At 43.4% G+C, this 13,989-nt stretch overlaps 1 protein-coding gene across 4 annotated transcripts in view; it reads left to right on the top strand.

The window, feature by feature from the left end:
* The window catches only part of SPATA2 (spermatogenesis associated 2), a 74,890-nt gene that overhangs the window by 20,674 nt on the left and 40,227 nt on the right, over positions 1-13,989 (top strand). For 2 of the 4 annotated variants that reach the window (XM_069651190.1, XM_069651189.1), the window contains exon 2: positions 3,287-3,471. The exons of 1 other annotated variant lie outside the window; for it this stretch is intronic. The gene's annotated coding sequence lies outside the window, so the exon portion shown is untranslated. The remainder of the gene's footprint in view (positions 1-3,286; positions 3,472-13,989) is intronic. One more of the 4 variants, XM_069651191.1, reaches the window with a different exon arrangement.

The following is a 13,989-nucleotide window of genomic DNA, read 5'->3' on the forward strand; positions in this document are numbered from 1 at the left end:
AGGTGGAGGTGTGGGAGTCAACAGGTGCCACACTGGGACAGAACTGCAAATGCTAGCATGCCAAAGGTCAGGTAACCCACTAACAATATAAGCTCAAACTCTCATACTTATCTCACTCAAACTCACACAACCATCTCTCGCACAACAAGCCGCACGCACTTCACAACACTACAACACATAAGCCGGACCAACAGCACACGCGGCCTATCACTGACCTAATACCCGCACCAAAGCTCAGCATCTGGTTATACCGAGTTGAAGCTGCCAACAGAACACCACTCCTCTCACTAGCCTACTCCCTCTTCACCTTACTAATCCACCCCACCTATTTACAGATCGACCAGAGCGCCTGGGGACCAATTCCGTTGGTGACGGTGCGCGGTACAAATACCTTTAACATTTAACATAGATTCTCTTGTTTTGAGGGACAGATCACACTGCTTCATGTCAAATAAACTCCTAGGGTGGTGGTTAATATGTCATTGACTCTTTCACATAGGTAAATAAGCAGAGCTTGTCTCCCCTTCCTGATGCCACACCAGAACTTGGGCTAGCCACACTACACATAAACAAGAATCGATTCTATGTCGACACCCAGCATCCCCTGATGCTGACACACACCTAGACTGAACCACCCACATAGGTCATAATACCATCAACGCAATTACACACCAAGACCAGATAATCTTACAGCTACGGCCACCTGTGACTCTGGATCCCGTATGGACACTATCTTCCATCCCGCGTCCCAAGGTGAGCAGTCTTGGGTATTTTGACCTTGTGTGCCCCAAAATGTCCAGGCCAGCATTGCGGGTTGCCTCCAGGCGCCGCGTGTAACTCCTGCTTCACGGCTCCTTCTTCCCTTTCCCCTCCCTCTGCCCGCCTCCCAACCCTCCCTCCCATCTGTGATTGGTCAGGTGCTTTGCTGCAACCACCTCATCCATGATAACTCTATAGCCTTAACTGACCCTCCCAGGGCAGCCCCTGCGGCTAAGGGCCCCAAGGCCAAGGGCAGCTCCGACATTGGCAGCTCCAAGATGTGTCTGCAGCGGAAGCCAGCAGTTAACATATACCAACAAAAACTGTACGTGTGGCATGCGTGGGGTGTAGAGCAATTACTCTACACCAGAAAGCCCCCGCCACTCTACCTTACCTTTCCATAACATAGACTACCAAAGATTTAGCCCATGCATACTTAAGATTTGTGGCTACCAGCCTGATTTTATCCATGACCGTATTCGAAATGTTGCCTTGCGCTGCATCCTAACATACTAGTCAAGGTTACCAAATATCAAACCTGTAGGGAATTGCGACGCAGGCTAGCGTCCACATCTGAATGGGTTTGTGGATGTCAGCATCTGCCCCACTTAGATGGAATTTGGAAGGTTAGCATACACCACACCTGACAGAACTGTGATAGAAATGTGCATATTGGCATGTGCCACACGAAGTTAGAATTCTTAGCTTCGGTCTGCCTCGCATATAGAGGGGATTGTGAATGTTAGCACTTGCTACACATAGATTGAACTTGCATGTTAGCACGTGCCGCACTTAGAATTGAGAACATTATCTCACCCCAGATCTAGATAATTATTGTGAAGGTTAGTGAGTGCCACACATAGACGGAATTATGTAGACCAACAAGTACCACACTTAGACAGCACTACAAATGTTAGATGCCATATAACCCACTAACCAATATAAGCTCAAACTCTCTCCTTACTTAGCTCACTCAAAAAAAACTCGCACAACCATCTCTCGCACAACAATCTGCTCGGACTTCACCACACCGCAACAACACAAGCCGCACCAACACGCGGACTGGCACCAACCCAATACTCTCACCAAAGCTCAGCACCCGGTGTCTACCGAGTTGAAGCTGCTACTACTACACCACTCCTCTCCATCTTACTCCCTCTTCACCTTAATAACCCATCTCCTCGTTTACAGATCCGCCAGAGCGCCTGGGGACCAATTCCGTTGGTGACGGTGTGCAAATAAGTACCATAACATAACCAGTGTGCACAACCAAACTCGCCACAACCCCACACAACACACTAACACACACCAGGGGCACTGAATCCTACCCAACATGTGAGGCCTTCCGCACAAACTCCCACATGCACAACAGACACCAGTTCCTCCTGGGTCTGAACCTATCCTATTTCACCCCCCAACCCCCCCCCCCTCCAGCCCCACCCCTCCCAACCACCAAGCGCCTCAAGGTGGTAGTGGTGCACAGTATAAATCAACATAACTTTCCATAGCAATATTCTGCTTGTCGGACTTGGTTCCACCCCCAAAAGGGGAGATCCAGCCCAAACCGCTATGATGTTTATTCTTCTGCATGAAATCATGAGCCACCCCAGACTTGTTTCAGGCTCAGTGGCTGTAGTTGGTGGGGTGTAGCTTCGGTATGTAGCTGGGGTGGAACTAGGTCTGATTTACATATAGCTTGCCCTTTTGTTATGGAATGGAAGGTTGAAAACTAAGGTCTGCATTGTTTCCCGAGCAATAACCGGTTATAATTAATTCAAAACCTTACAGCCGCCGCCTTTTCTTTCTTCTTGGTAGTGTGGGTTCTGCAGGAAGTGGATTTGTGGGTGGGATATTGGCAGCAGAACAAAGGTTGGCACTTAATTCATAGGGGCAGCCCATTCTGAACAAATGTGCCAAATACTATGGTGATAGCAGGACTCCAAATTTCGGGTGATACTCGACTTACATGTTTTATCATTGGTAAATATGAACTGGGGTGTAGGCAAAAGGCTGACGGTATAACACTATTTTAACCGTTACAATTTCTAAATTTTTTTTGTTTGTTTCTTGGAAAGGTAAGCATTTTACTTCTTGGGCAATAAAATACAGTAGCAGGATACACCTCCACATGGAAATGCATTTTACGTTGTTAAAGTTGGAGGTAATTAGGTTAAATTGCAACCCAAGATGGGCACGTTACTTACAGAATTTTGTTTAGTGCACGCCTATGGCAAATCAAACTAATTATTTTGGAAAGCTATACCCGATGCATGCGCTTAGTTTTGGATTAAAGTCTTTTACCTTTCAGATTTTCTTGGTTTACAGCATTCAATATTCACCATCTATCTGGTTTGTGTCTAACCCTTAGAAGACAGAGCCGGATAAAATGCTTGTTTTTCAAATCCTAGCACTGCCTAGAAAAAGGGCCATCTCCAGTGGCAATTCCTTCTCTACTCTCCTGTATTTGTGCCCAATACTGTGCTGGCTTTCATAATTCATATCTGTTTTTCCCCCCTTGTGTGAACAGCAGCCCAGTATACAGACACCACTTGCTGCGGCCAATGAGTTGCTTTGGTAAGTGGCACTTGTTAAGTGCTGAGTTCCATCCACGTCCTTCTCCTGCAACGCATCAATTGTACGCATACCTCCTATACTTGCAGCCCTCCCCGCCTCTGCATCCCGATGCTTATGTGCCACAGGACCACATAGAAGGTAGGCTTTAGTTATGTGTTTGTTTGTGTGTGTTTTTTGCATGTTATGCTGTATATGTTAGTGTTTGCGTGTTGTCTGAGTGTGTCTGGCTGACTGCATATTATGCAAAATGTGCTGTGTGAAATGTAGGGATTGAAATGAAGATTGGTTAATGCAAGCTGTTTTCAGCTAGTTCATAGCGTTGCCCCAATTCTAACTCTCGCAAAAGATGCAAAAAATGATTTTGTCAATTTTATGTATTACCCCTTATGATTTAGATACATGGATGTGTACTATTCATTAATTGTCCCAAATGCACAGTTCAATTCACATAGGTGTGCTTGTTTGGCATCAGGTGGCCCAAAGTAGCTCCTAGCAGCTGTTGGTGTTAAGGTAACAAGGCTCTTCTAGGCTACAAGCGGGAGCTAAATAGCTCCCAGCTCCCCTCAATTTTGAACCACGTTGATTTGTACTGAGATTAAATGGACATGCACTTGGATTGTGATTTGTAAATGTCACACTGGCGCCAGTTTCTTTTTTTAATTAAAAGCTTTGTGTAGTTGAGATGGTTCTAACTCAGATGTGCAAATTGCCATTAAAACTGATGAATCCATGTTGAATTAACTGAATTTATCGTTATGGTTAAATAAATTGGTTATGTTACTGCGCAGTATAAATGTCCTTTAACATTGTCACCATCAGAGTGTTCCCCTGGTGGTTCTGAAAGGTAAGAGGGTAGCATGGGTCAGCTAGGCATAGCGAGACAAACGTAGAGCGAGAGTCGTGATGTCTTGTGGACAGCTACAGTTCGGTTAACATTGTTGGCTGAGCATGGGTGTGGTTTCTGGATCGGTGGACTCCCATGTGCTGTTGTGTGGGACTATTTTGTTTTGTTGTGGATTGCTGTGTAAGGATGTGGTTGTTTAGCGTTTGAGAGGTGTAAGCAGATGGGAGAGTTGAGGGTCAGCGGTTGGGTTAGTGGGGATTTTTAAAATTTGATTACCTCATTGCTTTGGTCATGTGCGTTGGGTGCCTCTGCCTGTGCTCTCGACATGGGCGTTCCTTGGTGGGTGACTCGCTGGGTTCTGCTCATAGTGGTGGCATGTCTAGTGGTCTGTGGGCAGGAAGGTGGTGAGCCCCTCCACACCCACAACTTTTGTGTCGCGATGGGTATGGTAATGGGGTTTGCTGGAGGGTCGTCAGCGGTGTGCCTGCCATCACCTCCCTGAACTCCCAGGGTGGGGTTCCCTCACTCTGAATTCCAGGTGCTTCATGTCCTCCTGGGGTGCCAGTTATTGGTTAATGCTCCCTCGTCTCCAGCATGGGTGCCCGTCCCTTAGTCGATGCCCAAAGTAGCAGTTCGGCTTGGGTGGGTATATCCTGGGCTCCTTCCCCAGCTTCTTCCTTGCATGCACGCTTGTTGTGTCGCAATCTATTTAGGTGTTCGGTTTTGTCTGGTTCTGAAGTGAACCAAGTTTTAAGTCCTTTTCTTAATTTTAGGTGTGTGTTTGTATTGCGTATTTCTTTCGGAAGGGTGTTCCAAGTTTTTGCTACCAGTTTGGAGAATGAGGATTCCCCCAAGTTTAAAAAAAATATATTTTTCTTGTGTATGGTTTTGGTTCCACTCGGATGTCATTGCTTGATCAGAGTGCTCTTGTTGGTAGGTAAATGGTTTTTTTTCTTCAGAAATTCTGCTCCATGCACATGGATTGCTCTGTGCGTTATGCACATAGTTTTGAACATGATTTGTTGTTTGATGACAGCCAGCGTAACACTTTTTTAGTGTAGTGGTAATGTGGTCCTTCATGATAGTTGAGGAGAAGTCTGGCTGCTGCATTTTGGATCCGTTGCAGTTTCTTCAGCTGGTCTTCTGGCATTCTGAAGTGGTGGCTCTTGGCATTGTCTATTCTGGACATAAGGGCGATTATGGTCGGTATTTTATGAGCACAGGAGAGGAATGGTAGGATTCTTTTTATCGTATTCCATTCATGGAATTCTTTTATGCAGTCTTCCAGCTTTGTGTTCTCTTCTTGTGCATCTTTGATTTTTATAGATTTGCCATCTGCGTAGTTTATTTTTATTAAATTTGTTAAACGCCCAGACTCAGTGCTCCAGATAAGATTTTGAGGTGGCAGTATTTTACTCCTTATTTTTAAACTTTGAGAGTAATTGTGATTTCAAGAGTAAAAATGACTTTTCTCCTTTGCAAGAGTAAAATGTATGTGACATCCAGCCAACATGTGCAAAAACTGTATGGAAATCATTACTATGTGGCAGCTTTCTGCATTGTGACAGAATACACCTTTCCTTATTTCTGTGAGGTCTGGTCATTTGATCTCGCCTGTATATATTTAAATGTTGAAAACAAAAACTAGCCAATTACATGGTAAAACTAACATGAATTGTATTGTGTGTTTTGAGGTTTGATAGCAGAATTGTCTTTTGGTGTTTAATTAAAGTCATTTCCTGGAGCTATTAATACCTAATGGTAAGTCAATGTTATGATACAACAGTGTAGAGAGTCAAGGACTCTATGCTAAATTCTATATCTGATCTCATGTTCAAATGGTTATAGTGCTTTTGGCAAAGTGCTGTACATAGAATATATTTATCACAATTATCACCAAACCAAAATCGGTACTCCTTCATCGACCTCGAAAGGAAGGACTGAGTTGGCCTTGCCGGTATTTGAGCCTGCAACCTACAGATCTGCACAGATCGCAGGAACGAGCGCTCAACCGGCTGCGCTAACATCCTTCAGAGGTTGGTTAACTGAGTAGGTATAATAATCGTTGCCTAGATGTTGGACTAACATATGAAGCGCTACATAAAGTTAAATACCTACCTGGATTATCACAGGGACAAGGTTTTGCTGAGTTGGAAATGTATCTTTCACAGTGCTTGCACTTCCTGGAGCGTCAGGTTTGGATGTTTTAATTGTAGTCTTGAAGATTCTAGAGGCTAAAAAAACCTGTGATTGGTGTAATGGCAATCACTCAACCTTAAGCAAAGACTGCCAGGTTGAATGGATGTAAACTAGACCGTGCATACTCATCACTTAACACAGTTTTAATATAGAGTGTGAGTTAAATCATAAGTGTAAAAATTATCTGCCTCTGCATGATTATGCGCACAGGAACTCTGAAAAATACAATTGTGCAATACTGGTTTGCAACTTAGTTTTCCATCTTATTAATTTTACAATCCTAAAATGCTAGGAAAATAAATCTGCACAGTGCTTCGGTTTGCTCCATGAGCATCAACACAGCAGAATCTGAATGGAAAGAAACCATTCCTTTTATCAGTGTGCAGTTTTTTTTTTAAAAGGTTTCAGAGAAATAAATTCTGTTTCTCCATGGCTTGCAATGACATCAAAGTAGATTCTGGTTTCTGTTAAGTAATCTGCCCTTTGCACTGTCCTTTGCTCTAAACTTGTGTGTAAATGTATACAAGAAAATAAAAAAGATGTCGTATTTACAAGATTTTCATGCGTAAAAAGGCCTCTTGCGCACCTTATCTGGAGGCCTGCCCAGACCCATAGGTACCGCAGCGAGTTTGCAGACTGCTTATGTTTGTTTTACAGAGTTACAGTCAATCGGAAGAAAACCTGGTGATGCACATAACTAATCTTGATTTCAACATCTATACCTAAAGACAAATAAAACAATCATTGTTACAGATGACAGGTCAAGGGCACCATAAGGTCACAGTTCGAGCCTAGCAGAGTAGCTTACAGGGTCAAGGTTGGTTGAATAGCCAAGTTTTCAATGCTTTTTTGGAACCTAGGGTAGTTTCCTCTTTTTTGATGCTGAGTGGGAGGGCATTCCAGTGAGTAGGGGTGATGACTCTGAAGCTGCTGCCTCCTGCTTTGTTATATGTGTAATGTGGGATTTCCAACAAACTGGTTATTGGACCTGAGGGTTCTACTGGAGATTTTCTTTTCTTAATGGTGTTATTGAGGTAGCTGGGTGCTTTATTCATGAGACATTTATGTACAACACATAATATCTTAAAGATGATTCTGGCATTGATAGGCAGCCAGTGGTTTGCTCTCCTAATGTTGAAGATATCTTCTAATTTCTTTATGCTTAGTGCTGCTCTAAAGGGCTTTATTTTGTGGACGTTCCTAGTAGGAGGGCATTACAGTAGTCCAGTTTGGTTAGTATCCATGCTCTGGCCAATGTTATGCAGTTGGTGGATATGAGGAATTGGCGGCTTATGGCAATGAGTTTGGCAGTGTATGTTGTGGAAGAGGAGAGGGCTGAGATGTGTTTGTTCATGGTGAGATTAGCATCTATTTTAAACTCCTAGCGTTTTGACTTGCTTAAGAACTGGGATTAAGGTACTTGGCATAAATTAGTTTTCAAAAATTGATTAGCAGAATTTGCTAATTGAAATATTTTTGATTAGCAAATCGATTTGATTAGCAATTTTCTACTCCTATTTTAAATTTCACCAGAAGTTAGTTTTACCCCATGAACTACAATTGGCAAGAATACATTTCTATGTACCTCTGAAGTAATACATTCGTGCAATGAGTGTAAAATGCAAAGGTTCACTGCATGAATGGACTACATAAATAGATCTGATTAAAAAAAAAAAAACTCCAACATTTTTCATTTCAAGGCTCTGTGCAGCTGTGTCCTGCAGCAGTCAGTGGTGCATAGTGCAGTGTCCATCTCAACAAGACATCAATAAAGACGCAATTGTGTGTGTCCTTTTTATTTTATTATCAAGTTTCATTTAACTAATGTTTGGCTTAAAACAGTCACAAGCAACTGCCCAAGATGAAGGCAGCAGCTACAATGAGTTTATGACAAATTGGGGACATAAGTTATCTTATTCTGCAGAACCAAATGGCTAGATGCCAGTCTCTTGGTCTGCCCAGGTCATTGAGGCCCTGATGCAGCACCCATCAGTTGCTAGGGCCATAAAGTTTCATCTGCGAGACCAATAGGCCCAGGAAGGTAACATGTAGCCATCCATTTGTGGTCTGGCTTATTGCAAGACAGCAAAAACCGATGATTTAAAAGATCAAAATAAATGATCTAAAGAAGGAGTGCTGTCCCAGACACCTAAAAGCCCTCAGAAAAATCATCAGGGTGCCCAAGAGGTCAGAAATCTCTTCTCTAAACCTGTGGCGCACAGGAACCGCATTTTGTTAATTCACGGCATTGTTTGAAGTGCTGAGTGGCAAGTTAACAGCAAATTATGCAATCTAATGCCCATCAGGCCACCAACACTGCCTAAGGATAAATGATGCACATTTCTGTTCTTGCCAGCACACTGGTGTGGCTGGGTTGGATCAAATAATTTGCCCACGATCACAGAGTTTGGTTAAGCAGTGAAGCCAGAATTTGCCAGCATCTTACCACATCCCTTCCAAGCTCTAATTAGTACACATTTGTTTTGTTTCAAGAACAACAAAATGGTTGTTTATTTGCAAAGACCACAAATCACTCGAAGCAACCACCTTTGGGGGAGTATTTGCACCACCCTGAATATAAGACTACAAGTGATAGCTCCATAACACAACCTGCTTGCAAAAGGCCTTTTAAATATTATTCCAGTCTTGTAAGGCGCTGCCTATGGCACCAACACAAGATTTGTATTTGGTATAAAAAGATGGGCTATGCTTTCCTTACCTCTCTGGTGACTGTTGTCTGTTGTCAATGTCAGTGTGAAGGTTCACTCTTTCCTGTTATCGTCCTCTACAGACACATTGCAATGTCTACAAAACAAAGAGCAACTGATTACCCACAGCAATGTGCTTAAGTGGCTGAAAATATTTGTCCCACCGGAACGGGTAGGAGAAATATTATTGCCAGCCACTTGCTAACAAGTAAGTAGGTAGGGCCATGAGCCTCGGGGATGTCCACAGCAACTTCCCCATGTTGCCAGTTTGCAGTGTTATATAATAACACAGCAATTTATTTATACTTTTGTTCTGGGGCTTAATGCCTTAGCTGCATTTGCGGGAGCCCTTCCGGCTGTCACTTCCCTTGGGGTATATAGAAGTGTTTATCACCTCGTTGCCTTTTCACACTGGTTCCTCCACAGCAGGCACTTGCTGACATAGGCTTTATATAGGATTTATAACTTTTCAGTGGGTATTGTTTCAACTTCCTGCTGCCTGGCCGTTTAGTGATAATCAGTGGCTGTTAACCCCCAGATTATTTTTGTCATTTCATTGGGTAAAGTTGATGTGACATCTACTGTGATGTCATCATATGCTACATACTATTTTTGAAACTGGTCCCAGAATCTTGGCATGTCAGTCTTAGATTATGGATAGCAGTGTGCTTTAAAACTGCAGTTATCTGACATACGAAGATGTTCCAAAATGGATCAGGTGTCACTGGAACCCTGGCTTTCAGGGTTCCAGTGACTCACTAATAACAGCATGGTGCTGCAGAGGGCCTTTAGATAATCCTTCAGTCTCGTGATTAAGGTGCCACACGCGCTTTAATCACGAGACTGAAAGCCAGGGTTCCAGTGCACGCTGATCCGTAATGGAACGTCTTTGTAATGCCCATCAGGCCACCATAGGGTGACCAAATTTAAAAAGTAAAAAAACTGGGACATGGAAACTAACAAAAGTAGGACTAACTCTAGAAAGTGGCTGTCAAGGCACTACACTTCAGTAGCGTTTGGAGAAGGGGGTTCAAGTGTTGCTGTTCAAAGAAACACATTATAAATTTATTACAAACTAGCACTATCTTTGTAAAATAAAGCATTTCTTCTGTGCAAGAATGTGCATTCCTGCCTGCAAGCTATGAAGACCTACTACAAAAAAGAGACCACTGCAGTTTCCAATTGGAACATAATCTTGAGGAAGGGGGACATTCCCGGCAAAACCGGGACATCTGGTCACCATAGGCCAACAACATAACCTCCTTGCAGATTGCATTTTAAATATTATTTCAGGCTTGTGATAAAAGCGCTCGTGGCACCTTTAAGCACTAGACTGAAAGAAAATGCAAAGTGCCTTCTGTAGCAGGCTGTTAGTGCAGGCCTGGGTGCCTAGAAGTGGCAGTAAATATTTCTCTCCCCATTTGGGCGGGTGAGATATTGTATAATTCCACTTTCTAAGCAGCCAGGCCTGCAGTAATAGTAGTCTACTTGCAGAGGGCATTTTTTATTTTCCTTCAGTCTCTTGATTAAAGCGCTTGTTACACCTTTATCATGAGACTGAGAGAAAATGTTAAATGTCCTCTGCAAGCAGGCTACGTTATTACTGCAGGCATGGGTCCTTGGAAAGTAGCAGTAAATAATCTTCCGCCCATACGGGCGGACAAAATATTATTTACAGCCACATTCTAAGCACTGAGGCCTGCAGGAATATCGTAGCCTGCTTGCAGAGGGCATTAAAAAAATTCCTTATTTCTCACAAATCACGAGAAGAAAAGAATATTTGAAAGGCGATCTGCCAGCATGCCATTTAACCGTGGGGCCGGGTACTAGCAAGTGGCTGGAATTAATATTTCTTCCCGAATGGGCAGGTGAAATATTTCTTCCTAGCCGTGGCCACTTGCTAACACCCGGCCCCGCAGACAAGGGGCTTGCCATCCACCCTCCCCTAAGCACCCCAGCATGACTGCTTATCTCGGATGGAAGCCGGGTCTGTGAGTGGTGCTGGGGTGCTCCTGCTGAAGTCTTCTCCGCATGACTTCGATGCCGCCCCCGGGCTGGGCTCCTACATTGATGCAATGTATTTAGCCCAGCCAGGGAGCTTTTGCCTGCACACTGTCGGTGCACCGACCGCAGAGCTTAAATAAAAAGGCACAGTAATCTGTGCCTTTTAAGCTCCGTGCTCGGTGCCATAAATCATATCGCAGAAACTACGACATGATTCCACAATTAAAACGCAAACCAGCGGTATCGCAAATTGCAATGCGATACCGCTTATTTTATGCCTTGAGGTACAGTCAATATTGATATGTGAGTAATCTGGGGGGAGACTACTTGTTCTAGTTTGGGAACCCATGATGAGGACCTCTCGTCTTATTGAGGCAAAGGCTATTTAAGGCCATCCAGTTTTGAATGATGGCGTAGACTTTGTTGATGTTCTGAGAGTCTTGGGTGTAATCCCCAGTGATGGGCGAATAGGGATCTGGGTGTCATCTGCAAAGGTTGTGTACATGACACCCATATTGCCTCATTCTGAGAATAGGAGTTGTAAGCATTGTACAGGTTCGGGGGAAAGGCGGGATCCCTGGGGGACTCCTATGGGGTCCGTGGCCCCTTTCCCAATGGCAACTCTAGATGTTCGTTCTGCTAAGAATGATTTAATCCGGAGAGTGGCATTATAGTCTTTTGTTAGTGTTTCACAAAGTTTGTCATGGTCTACAAGGTCGAATGCTGCTGATAAATCTAGCAACAGCAATATGGCCATTTTTCCTGGCGGTCTTACGGCATCTATTTGGATTTTTAAGTCTGTGAGTGCAGTCTCGGTACTATGGTTGGGCCTAAACCCAGATTGTCTAGCTCCTAGGAGGTTATTTTGTTCTGGGGGGGAGGGGGTTTGTATTTGACTATATGCTATTTTTGTTGATAATTTTAAGAAGGAAGGGGACCGTAGTCATTTGCCGGTAGTTAGTTGAACTAATGGGTCTAGTGAGGTTTTTTAAATAATGGTGTGACCCATGCTGCTTTGATACTGGCTGGGACCAGGTTAGTGTTGAAAGAGGCATTCACAAAATTGGTGATAATACGGGTGAGGGTGGGTGCACATAATTTAACTAGATGTGCTGGGAAGTTGTCCCCTTTGCAGTTTGATGCTTTTAGTTTAGCTATGGTGTTAAACACAACTTCTTGGGAGATGGAGGAAAAATAGAATGTTGTTGTGGCGTATCCTGCGGACTTAGAAATTGGGTTAGGAATAGTTTGTTCTTTCAGATAATGCTTTTCTTTTGCTGATAATTTTATTTTGTAGAAGTTTAATTTTGGTGGCAAGGGGATCTTGAATAGTGGTGCACCATTCTTTACTAGGTTGAATCGGATTGATGATAGGGATCGGGTTTTCCAATTCCTTGAGTATGGAGAACAGCTCTTTAGAATCTGAGGACGCATTGCTAATCCTGGCATTGAGCGTATCTGCTTTGTGCAATGATGGCTGCTTTTGTAAATTTTGTTAGCCGTGTTAAAGGCGTCAGCAGCCTCTGGGGTTTGGGTTTTGTTGTGGAGATGTTCCAGCAAACGTTTTCTTCGTCTGAGAGCTACTAGTTCATCATTAAACCAAAAGGAGGATTTTTTTTGGCAGTTCGTTTAGTTTTGGTGACACACGGTGCTACTGTGTCTATTGTGTTTGTAAGGCAATTCGGGTAAATATCTGCCAGTGAGCATGAAGTTTTGCAGCAGGTAAGGCTGTCTTAAGTTGCAGGTTAGCAGGTCATGTCAGGCCCAGGCCACACGTTTATATCAGGTCGAACACATCCATATACATTTTTTTTACGTAACCGTGTTTTTTTTTTATGCATTACATTTTCAGGTCATTGTTCTTCCATGTAAGCTTTGAATGGGCCCCAAATGTCTTTTGGACGTAATATCACATTTATCGAGCCGACTGATCCTCCTCGAGCTCATTTACAGATGTCATTTCTCTAAACCATTCCTGGGCTGTAGGTGCTCTCCTTGACTTCCACTTCAGCGTTATACAGAATGCAGCCCATGTTAAACAGTCTACATATTGTGATGGATACTTTGCCTATGTCTCCTGTATTTCAATGGTGGAAGCATCTTGGCTGGGGTATATAATGCAATTGGTTTAATATTTTAAACTGTATTGGCCTCAGACAGGCTTTAAGGGATGTCTCCCTGGTCAGCAATATTTTTGCCATTTGGTTTCGTCAATGTTTGTCTAGGTCTGTTTCCCATTGAAGTTTCATTTTTATTATATAACTGTTGGCCCATCTGAATTCACGCATACAGCCTCAAAACCAGTCCTCTACGCATGTCTTCTTTCATTTCTAATTGTGTACAGGCTCTTGTGGAAAGGATGGCCATTTGCAACATACTGCCGCCCTAATGCAGAAATATTGCAGCAATCTAAAAGGAATATTTCAGTTTCTCCCTGAGTTACAAAAGACCCTCCCTGGAAAAAGGTCGCCTACTCTCATTATCCCCTCTGGATCAAGGCTTTCTGTATGTCTAAGTTGTAAATCTATGGTAGTCCTGGGCAGTTCCACAGCGCTATTTTGCTGTTGTATGGTATGTATATGTGCAGTATCTTGTCTATCCACCTCAACCGTAGAGTGTACCGGAGCAAATGGACATGAATCCACATGCTTCCCTTCGAGTATCACGGCTTTCAAATCTGTAGGAGCTCCCCCATAACATTCAGTGCTATATGTCCTGGGGCGGCGGGAGTTTGTGAATGCCAGTAACCCGCATCATGTGCCTGTTATACCAACAAAAAAAAGCTCAAAATCTGGTGTTGCCAGACCTCCCCTTTCGTAAGGTTCTGACATTCCCTCAAAGCTGATGCTAGGCGCCCCATTCCCCCAGGCAAATTGTATTGCAGTGAATCTAGTAAAAAAT

Source organism: Ambystoma mexicanum, chromosome 3p, assembly GCF_040938575.1.
Source record: "Ambystoma mexicanum isolate Mex_15411 chromosome 3p, UKY_AmexF1_1, whole genome shotgun sequence".
NCBI lineage: Eukaryota > Metazoa > Chordata > Amphibia > Caudata > Ambystomatidae > Ambystoma > Ambystoma mexicanum.